We start from the raw sequence: 10,277 nt of genomic DNA, 5'->3' as shown, positions 1-10,277 counted from the left end.
GTGTAGAGGCGGCAGGTAGCCTAGTGGTTAGAGTGTAGGGACGGTAGGGTAGCCTAGTGGTTAGAGTGTAGAGGCGGCAGGGTAGCCTAGTGGTTAGAGTGTAGGGGCGGCAGGTAGCCTAGTGGTTAGAGTGTAGAGGCGGCAGGGTAGCCTAGTGGTTAGAGTGTAGAGGCGGCAGGTAGCCTAGTGGTTAGAGTGTAGGGGCGGCAGGGTAGCCTAGTGGTTAGAGTGTTGGGGCGGCAGGGTAGCCTAGTGGTTAGAGTGTAGAGGCGGCAGGTAGCCTAGTGGTTAGAGTGTAGGGACGGTAGGGTAGCCTAGTGGTTAGAGTGTAGGGGCGGCAGGTAGCCTAGTGGTTAGAGTGTAGAGGCGGCAGGGTAGCCTAGTGGTTAGAGTGTAGAGGCGGCAGGGTAGACTAGTGGTTAGAGTGTTGGGGCGGCAGGTAGCCTACTGGTTAGAGTGTAGGGACGGTAGGGTAGCCTAGTGGTTAGAGTGTAGGGGCGGCAGGTAGCCTAGTGGTTAGAGTGTAGGGGCGGCAGGTAGCCTAGTGGTTAGAGTGTAGGGGCGGCAGGTAGCCTAGTGGTTAGAGTGTAGGGGCGGCAGGTAGCCTAGTGGTTAGAGTGTAGGGGCGGTAGGGTAGCCTAGTGGTTAGAGTGTAGGGGCGGCAGGGTAGCCTAGTGGTTAGAGCGTTGGACTAGTAACCGGAAGGTTGCAAGTTCAAACCCCTGAGTGGACAAGGTACAAATCTGTTGTTCTGCCCCTGAACAGGCAGTTAACCCACTATTCCTAGGCCGTCATTGAAAATAAGAATTTGTTCTTAACTGACTTGCCAAGTTAAATAAAGGTACAAAAAATAAAAATAAAAAAAATAGTGAAAGTCAACAACCATTTGTCTCTTTTCATATGTGAGTTATTTTCTTTCCCCATGGTGATGAATGAAATAGGGATTTTACATGCGTGTTACCTCCTTTTTATTCCCCAGTGAAACAAGAAGACATTAATAAAGGCCACAATACAGTTCCTTATACCGAGATGAATTTATAAAAAATAAGTAGAATGTTAAATGGAGATTTAGATTTTGGTTGATTTTATTTATAAGAAACATTAATAATCATTCATCATTTTTACACCTTTCTTTTTTAGATTTTGTTTTACTTGTTACACAAAATCTCTTTCTCTGAGTAATTTTATTAGTATATAATAATATAGAGTAACCACATGTTTTTGAGGCATTTGTATTTTTATTTATATACAATCTTCTTCTGCTCACCTTTATCAAGGGTGTCAATCATATTTAGGGTGATTATAGGTGCTGCCTGAGAGAGGTACTGGGGTGTGTTGAGTCAGATGCCCATGCAAAGATTATATTTGGTGTCGCAGAGTGTGTGAGCATGGAAATAGAGTTTTCAACAATATGTGTGTGTGTGTGTGTGTGTAGGAGAGGACCCTCTAACAGACAGTGACTGGGACATTGATTTGGTGGCTGGAGTGTTGAAGCTGTACTTCAGAGGACTGGACCCTCCTCTGTTCCCTGACGAGTACAACACAGACCTACTAGACTGTGTCCGTAAGTCACACACACACCATTATGTACTGTACAACCACACTGCATGATATTACTTCTTTCTCTCTCTCTTTCTTTCTCTCTGTCTCTCTTTCTTTCTCTCTCTGTCTCTTTCTCTCTCGATCCCTCTCTCTCAATTCAATTCAAGGGGCTTTATTGGCATGGGAAACGTGTTAACATTGCCAAAGCAAGTAAGGTATATAATATATAAAGTGAAATAAACAATAAAAATTAACAGTAGACATCACACATACAGAAGTTTCAAAACAATAAAGACATTACAAATGTCGTATTATATATATATATACAGTGTTTTTACAATGTGCAAATGGTAAAGGACACAAGATAAAATAAAAAAGCATAGATATGGGTTGTATTTACAATGGTGCGTGTTCTTCACTGGTTGCCCTTTTCTCGTGGCAACAGGTCACAAATCTTGCTGCTCTGATGGCACACTGGAATTTCACCCAGTAGATATGGGAGTTTTTCAAAATTGGATTTGTTTTCAAATTCTTTGTGGATCTGTGTAATCTGAGGGAAATATGTCTCTCTAATATGGTCATACATTGGGCAGGAGGTTAGGAAGTGCAGCTCAGTTTCCACCTCATTTTGTGGGCAGTGACCACATAGCCTGTCTTCTCTTGAGAGCCATGTCTGCCTACGGCGGCCTTTCTCAATAGCAAGGCTATGCTCACTGAGTCTGTACATAGTCAAAGCTTTCCTTAATTTTGGGTCAGTCACAGTGGTCAGGTATTCTGCCGCTGTGTACTCTCTGTGTAGGGCCAAATAGCATTCTAGTTTGCTCTGTTTTTTTGTTAATTCTTTCCAATGTGTCAAGTAATTATCTTTTTGTTTTCTCATGATTTGGTTGGGTCTAATTGTGCTGCTGTCATGGGGCTCTGTAGGGTGTGTTTGTGAACAGAGCCCCAGGACCAGCTTGCTTAGGGGACTCTTCTCCAGGTTCATCTCTCTGTAGGTGATGGCTTTGTTGTGGAAGGTTTGGGAATCGCTTCCTTTTAGGTGGTTATAGAATTTAACAGCTCTTTTCTGGATTTTGATAATTAGTGGGTATCGGCCTAATTCTGCTCTGCATGCATTATTTGGTGTTCTACGTTGTACACGGAGGATATTTTTGCAGAATTCTGCGTGCAGAGTCTCAATTTGGTGTTTGTCCCATTTTGTGAAGTCTTGGTTGGTGAGCGGACCCCAGACCTCACAACCATAAAGGGCAATGGGCTCTATGACTGATTCAAGTATTTTTAGCCAAATCCTAATTGGTATGTTGAAATTTATGTTCCTTTTGATGGCATAGAATGCCCTTCTTGCCTTGTCTCTCAGATCGTTCACAGCTTTGTGGAAGTTACCTGTGGCGCTGATGTTTAGGCCAAGGTATGTATAGTTTTTTGTGTGCTCTAGGGCAACAGTGTCTAGATGGAATTTGTTTTTGTGGTCCTGGTGACTGGACCTTTTTTGGAACACCATTATTTTGGTCTTACTGAGATTTACTGTCAGGGCCCAGGTCTGACAGAATCTGTGCATAAGATCTAGGTGCTGCTGTAGGCCCTCCTTGGTTGGTGACAGAAGCACCAGATCATCAGCAAACAGCAGACATTTGACTTCAGATTCTAGTAGGGTGAGGCCGGGTGCTGCAGACTTTTCTAGTGCCCGCGCCAGTTTGTTGATATATATGTTGAAGAGGGTGGGGCTTAAGCTGCATCCCTGTCTAACCCCACGAACCTGTGTGAAGAAATGTGTGTGTTTTTTGCCAATTTTAACCGCACACTTGTTGTTTGTGTACATGGATTTTATGATGTTGTATGTTTTACCCCCAACACCACTTTCCATCAGTTTGTATAGCAGACCCTCATGCCAAATTGAGTCGAAGGCTTTTTTGAAATCAACAAAGCATGAGAAGACTTTGCCTTTGTTTTGGTTTATTTGGTTGTCAATTAGGGTGTGCAGGGTGAATACATGGTCTGTTGTACGGTAATTTGGTAAAAAGCCAATTTGACATTTGCTCAGTACATTGTTTTCATTGAGGAAGTGTACGAGTCTGCTGTTAATGATAATGCAGAGGATTTTCCCAAGGTTACTGTTGACGCATATTCCACGGTAGTTATTGGGGTCAAATTTGTCTCCATTTTTGTGGATTGGGGTGATCAGTCCTTGGTTCCAAATATTGGGGAAGATGCCAGAGCTAAGGATGATGTTAAAGAGTTTTAGTATAGCCAATTGGAATTTGTTGTCTGTATATTTGATCATTTCATTGAGGATACCATCAACACCACAGGCCTTTTTGGGTTGGAGGGTTTTTATTTTGTCCTGTAACTCATTCAATGTTATTGGAGAATCCAGTGGGTTCTGGTAGTCTTTAATAGTTGATTCTAAGATCTGTATTTGATCATGTATATGTTTTTGCTCTTTATTCTTTGTTATAGAGCCAAAAAGATTGGAGAAGTGGTTTACCCATACATCTCCATTTTGGATAGATAATTCTTCGTGTTGTTGTTTGTTTAGTGTTTTCCAATTTTCCCAGAAGTGGTTAGAGTCTATGGATTCTTCAATTACATTGAGCTGATTTCTGACATGCTGTTCCTTCTTTTTCCGTAGTGTATTTCTGTATTGTTTTAGTGATTCACCATAGTGAAGGCGTAAACTCAGGTTTTCCGGGTCTCTATGTTTTTGGTTGGACAGGTTTCTCAATTTCTTTCTTAGAATTTTGCATTCTTCATCAAACCATTTGTCATTGTTGTTAATTTTCTTCGGTTTTCTATTTGAGATTTTTAGATTTGATAGGGAAGCTGAGAGGTCGAATATATGGTTAAGATTTTCTACTGCCAAGTTTACACCTTCACTATTACAGTGGAACGTTTTTCCCAGGAAATTGTCTAAAAGGGATTGAATTTGTTGTTGCCTAATTGTTTTTTGGTAGGTTTCCAAACTGCTTTCCTTCCATCTATAGCATTTCTTAATGTTACTCAGTTCCTTTGGCTTTGATGCCTCATGATTGAGTATTGCTCTGTTTAGGTAGACTGTGATTTTGCTGTGGTCTGATAGGGGTGTCAGTGGGCTGACTGTGAATGCTCTGAGAGACTCTGGGTTGAGGTCAGTGATAAAGTAGTCTACAGTACTACTGCCAAGAGATGAGCTATAGGTGTACCTACCATAGGAGTCCCCTCGAAGCCTACCATTGACTATGTACATACCCAGCGTGCGACAGAGCTGCAGGAGTTGTGACCCGTTTTTGTTGGTTATGTTGTCATAGTTGTGCCTAGGGGGGCATATGGGGGAGGGAATGCTGTCACCTCCAGGCAGGTGTTTGTCCCCCTGTGTGCTGAGGGTGTCAGGTTCTTGTCCGGTTCTGGCATTTAGGTCGCCACAGACAAGTACATGTCCCTGGGCCTGGAAATGATTGATTTCCCCCTCCAGGATGGAGAAGCTGTCTTCATTAAAATATGGGGATTCTAGTGGGGGGATATAGGTAGCACACAGGAGGACATTTTTCTCTGTTAGGATAATTTCCTTTTGAATTTCTAGCCAAATGTAGAATGTTCCTGTTTTGATTAATTTAATGGAGTGAGTTAGGTCTGCTCTATCTCTCTCTGTCTCTCTTTCTTTCTCTCTCTCTCTTTCTCTCGCTGTCTCTCGCTCTCAGAGAACGAGGGATTGGCAGAGAAAGCAGCTCAGATAAAGTCAATTGTCTCTTCCTTCCCTTGGCTGCTCCTCATCGTCATACGTTACCTCTTTGCTTTTCTCAACCAGTACGTTTCAGTTTGCACATTCATACCCTGAACCTTCACTGAACCAACTCCCTTACACAGCTGTATAACTTGGCGGTGTGTGTGTCTGTGTGTGTAGTGTGTCCCAGTACAGTGATGAGAACATGATGCAGCCCTATAACCTGGCGGTGTGTTTCGGGCCGAGCCTCCTGAGAGGGTCAGATTCTGGTGATGTTGTTGCTAGGCAACCGCAGGTCAATGACCTCGTCAAGACCATGATCCTCCAGTATGATGTTATCTTCCCCAGCCAATCAGAGCTGCCTGGGCCTGTTTATGAGAAACACATTACTCTGGAGCAGGAGTACTGGTGAGATAGAGAGATACTAACTAGTATCCTGGTTTATAGATAGAGATACTAACTAGTATCCTGGTTTAAAGATATGTAGAGATACTAACTAGTATCCTGGTTTATAGATATAGAGAGATACAGTGCCTTGCGAAAGTGCTACAAAGTATTAACTTAAGGGGGCTGAATCATTTTGCACGCCCAATTTTTCAGTTTTTGATTTGTTAAAAAAGTTTGAAAATATCCAATAAATTTCGTTCCACTTCATGATTGTGTCCCACTTGTTGTTGATTCTTCACAAAAAAATACAGTTTTATATCTTTATGTTTGAAGCCTGAAATGTGGCAAAAGGTCGCAAAGTTCAAGGGGGCCGAATACTTTTGCAAGGCACTGTACTAACTAGTATCCTGGTTTATAGATAGAGAGAGATACTAACTAGTATCCTGGTTTATAGATAGAGAGAGATACTAACTAGTATCCTGGTTTATAGACCATAATAATATTGTCACATTTTAAATGTTATGCTGGCACTACTGACCATACTGTTGACAGGAACAGAGAGAGAAAGACTGATGCTGCCTCTGTTTGTAGTGAACCAATCACAGAGGAGGGAGATGGAGAGACTGATGCTGCTTGTAGTGAACCAATCACAGAGGAGGGAGATGGAGAGACTGATGCTGCCTCTGTTTGTAGTGAACCAATCACAGAGGAGGGAGATGGAGAGACTGATGCTGCCTCTGTTTGTAGTGAACCAATCACAGAGGAGGGAGTTGGAGAGACTGATGCTGCCTGTTTGTAGTGAACCAATCACAGAGGAGGGAGTTGGAGAGACTGATGCTGCCTCTGTTTGTAGTGAACCAATCACAGAGGAAGGAGTTGGAGAGACTGATGCTGCCTCTGTTTGTAGTGAACCAATCACAGAGGAGGGAGTTGGAGAGACTGATGCTGCCTCTGTTTGTAGTGAACCAATCACAGAGGAGGGAGATGGAGAGACTGATGCTGCCTCTGTTTGTAGTGAACCAATCACAGAGGAGGGAGATGGAGAGACTGATGCTGCCTCTGTTTGTAGTGAACCAATCACAGAGGAGGGAGATGGAGAGACTGATGCTGCCTCTGTTTGTAGTGAACCAATCACAGAGGAGGGAGATGGAGAGACTGAACAACTCCACACACACACACACGCACACGCACGCACACACACACGCACACACACGGACACACACACACACACACACACGGACACACACACACGGACACACACACACACACGGACACACACACACACAGACACACACACACACACGAACGTGTGCTTCCTCCTTTAGAATGGGAGGTGGTGGCCATGTTTGATCACAGCTCGGTCTGCTACTGAGCTGTCCTTCAAACAGGGGGAGTCCCTCCTCCTGCACAGCAAGGCCTCTTCTGAGTGGTGGAGAGGGGAAGTGGGAGGAGTTAGGGGCCTCATACCACACAAATACATCAGCATGTTGGAAGGGTGAGTGAAACATAAACAGTATAGCTGAGAGACAATTTAACTATTTTTTAGAAACACCTCTTCAGTCTCTCTTCACTCCCTTTTCCCTGTTCCCTCTCTCTTCAACAGAGCGGAGCGAGGGAGGACAGAGGAGGGCAGAGCGGAGCGAGGGAGGACAGAGGAGGGCAGAGCAGAGCGAGGGAGGAGCAGAGGAGGGCAGAGCGGAGCGAGGGAGGACAGAGGAGGGCAGAGCGGAGCGAGGGAGGACAGAGGAGGGCAGAGCGGAGCGAGGGAGGGCAGAGCAGAGCGAGGGAGGAGCAGAGGAGGGCAGAGCGGAGCGAGGGAGGACAGAGGAGGGCAGAGCGGAGCGAGGGAGGACAGAGCGGAGCGTGGGAGGACAGAGGAGGGCAGAGAGGAGCGAGGGAGGACAGAGGAGGGCAGAGCGGAGCGAGGGAGGACAGAGGAGGGCAGAGCGGAGCGAGGGAGGACAGAGGAGGGCAGAGCGGAGCGAGGGAGGACAGAGGAGGGCAGAGTGGAGCGAGGGAGGACAGAGGAGGGCAGAGCGGAGCGAGGGAGGACAGAGGAGGGCAGAGCGGAGCGAGGGAAGTCAGAGGAGGAAGTACCGGAAACCTGGATTCAGAAGAGCTTCTGACTGAGAACACGACACGGTACACACACACACACACACACACACACACAGACACACACACGCACATGCTCACACACACACACACACAGACACACACACACACACACACAGACACGCGTGCACATGCTAGTGAGCCTTGTGAGGGTCTAACTGCATATATGAAGAACTAATAAAGGTCTGTGTGTGTGTTTGACAGGCTGTGGGTGAACAGTGACAGTGCTTCGTTGGCTGGGAGACAGTGGATGGTAGTGAAAGCCCCTTCCAAAAGATCCCCCTCTCCCCCATGACACGCCAAAACACAGGGTAGGACATGCCATGCACGCGCACACACCTGAAATGTACCAAAAACACTTAATCAGCAACTCTCCCTCTCTCATTTTACCCTCCCCCTCTCTCTCTCTCTCTAATTTGTCCGCTTCCTCACGCTCTCCTTTTCCCCCTCTCCTCCCCCCTCTCTCTCCTTTTTCCTTTCTCTCTCTCTGTCTCCCCCCTCTCTCTCTCTGTCTCTCTCTCAGGAATCAGGAGCGTAGGCATCAGGAGCGTACCTTTGACAGTGTGAGGCAGAGAGCAGGAGAAAGACAGACAGATGGAGGATATATTGACAGACCGGTACGTGGAGAATAAGTTATTTTTGGTGATGCGTCATGGAGACTGCTGAAATTAAATACCTTTAAAGAAATGTATTGCAGATAGTTCATTTGAAGCGTTGCAGATGTGCAGGTGTTTCATTTGGAGATATAGGTGGGGCTGGATACTGTAGGTCTGAGACCACTCAAACATCTCTCCCTTCCCCTCTCTCTCCCTTCCCCTCTCTCCCTTCCCCTCTCTCTTTCCCTCCCCCCTCTCTTTCCCTTCCCCCTCTCTCTCCCTTCCCCCTCTCTCTTTCCCTTCCCCCTCTCTCCCCCTTCCCCTCTCTCTCTCCCTTCCCCCTCTCTCTCTCTCCCTTCCCCTCTCTCTCTCCCTTCCTCTCTCTCCCTTCCCCCTCTCTCTCTCCCTTCCCCCTCTCTCTCCCCCTTCCCCTCTCTCTCTCTCCCTTCCCCTCTCTCTCTCTCCCTTCCCCTCTCTCTCCCCCTTCCCCCCCTCTCCCCCTTCCCCTCTCTCCCCCATCCCCCTCTCTCTCCCTTCCCCTCTCTCTTTCCCTCCCCCTCTCTTTCTCCCTTCCCCCTCTCTCTTTCCCTTCCCCCTCTCTCCCCCTTCCCCTCTCTCTCTCCCTTCCCCCTCTCTCTCTCCCTTCCCCTCTCTCTCTCCCTTCCTCTCTCTCCCTTCCCCCTCTCTCTCTCCCTTCCCCTCTCTCTCCCCCTTCCCCTCTCTCTCTCCCTTCCCCCTCTCTCTCTCTCCCTTCCCCTCTCTCTCCCCCTTCCCCCTCTCTCTCCCTTCCCCCTCTCTCCCCCATCCCCCTCTCTCTCCCTTCCCCCTCTCTCTCCCTTCCCCCTCTCTTTCAGGACGTCAATAAACCGATGAACTCTGTCTTCAAGGAGCTTCTCTCTCACCAGCCGCTCCTGCAGCCTGCTACCCATGCCCCTCCCTCCTCTCTCCCTTCCTCTTCGTTCTCTTCCTCCCTCTCCTCCTCTCTCCCAGGGGGCAGGAAGGTGGGGTTTTGCTTCAGGGGACGGGCTCTCTTTAGACCAGCGGACCAATAGAAGGACAGAAGTGACCCGATAATGATGATTTATTTTTCTGACACGTCTGTGTGTGATGACATTAGTATGTGATGATGATTGTGTGTGATGGCATTAGTATGCGATATTGCTTGTGTGTGATGGCATTAGTATGTGATATTGCTTGTCTTTTAAACCTGTCTCAGTGCTGTCTATCTCTAACAGAACAAGGATATGTTTGGTTTCCAACAACTCAGGGCTTGGGTAACTTACCTATTTTTGTGATCAATTGTTTTTAAACTTGATATATAATAATTTAAAACACTTAGTAAGGATATAAAACATACTTTTCAATTCAACAATACTCAATACTGGGTCCAACAGCGTATTCAAGATGGCCTCCAAACCATATCGTTGGATGCTGGTTAAAATGTAAAAATCATTTATTTTGCTCCTCCCACTAACTCTATGATTTGAGGGTGCTTTGTCAACTCTAGTCATATTTCTATGGATGCAACCCTCCTCCCTCTTTCCTAGACCAGTGTTTCCCAAACTCAGTCCTGGGCCCCCCCTGGGTGCACATTTTGGTTTGTTGTCCTAACACTACACATCTGATTCAAATCATCAAAGCTTGATGATGAGTTGGTTATTTGAATCAGCTGTGTAGTGCTGGTGGGTGGGGGGGCAGGACCTGAGGGGATGTGGGGGGCAGGACCTGAGGGGGTAGGGGGGGGGGGCAGGACCTGAGGGGATGGGGGGTGCAGGACCTGAGGGGATGGGGGGTGCAGGACCTGAGGGGATGGGGGGTGCAGGACATGGGGGGGGGGGCAGGACAGGACCTGAGGGGATGGGGGTGCAGGACCTGGTGCAGTGGATAGGATGGAGGGTGGCGAGATTGGGTGGGGTGGTTGAGATGTGCTGCTGCAGCCG

The 10,277-nt window shown here is 46.9% G+C and overlaps 1 pseudogene; it reads left to right on the top strand.

Annotated features, from left to right (window-relative positions):
• Window positions 1-9,701, top strand: part of LOC135549009 (SLIT-ROBO Rho GTPase-activating protein 1-like) — a 24,833-nt pseudogene extending 15,132 nt beyond the window's left edge.
• The last annotated feature ends 576 nt before the right edge of the window (window positions 9,702-10,277 follow it).

The sequence above is a fragment of the Oncorhynchus masou genome, chromosome 12, assembly GCF_036934945.1.
Source record: "Oncorhynchus masou masou isolate Uvic2021 chromosome 12, UVic_Omas_1.1, whole genome shotgun sequence".
Classification (NCBI taxonomy): domain Eukaryota; kingdom Metazoa; phylum Chordata; class Actinopteri; order Salmoniformes; family Salmonidae; genus Oncorhynchus; species Oncorhynchus masou.
Note: the sequence above shows the minus strand (reverse complement) of the source record. Positions and strands in the feature narration are given on the sequence as shown.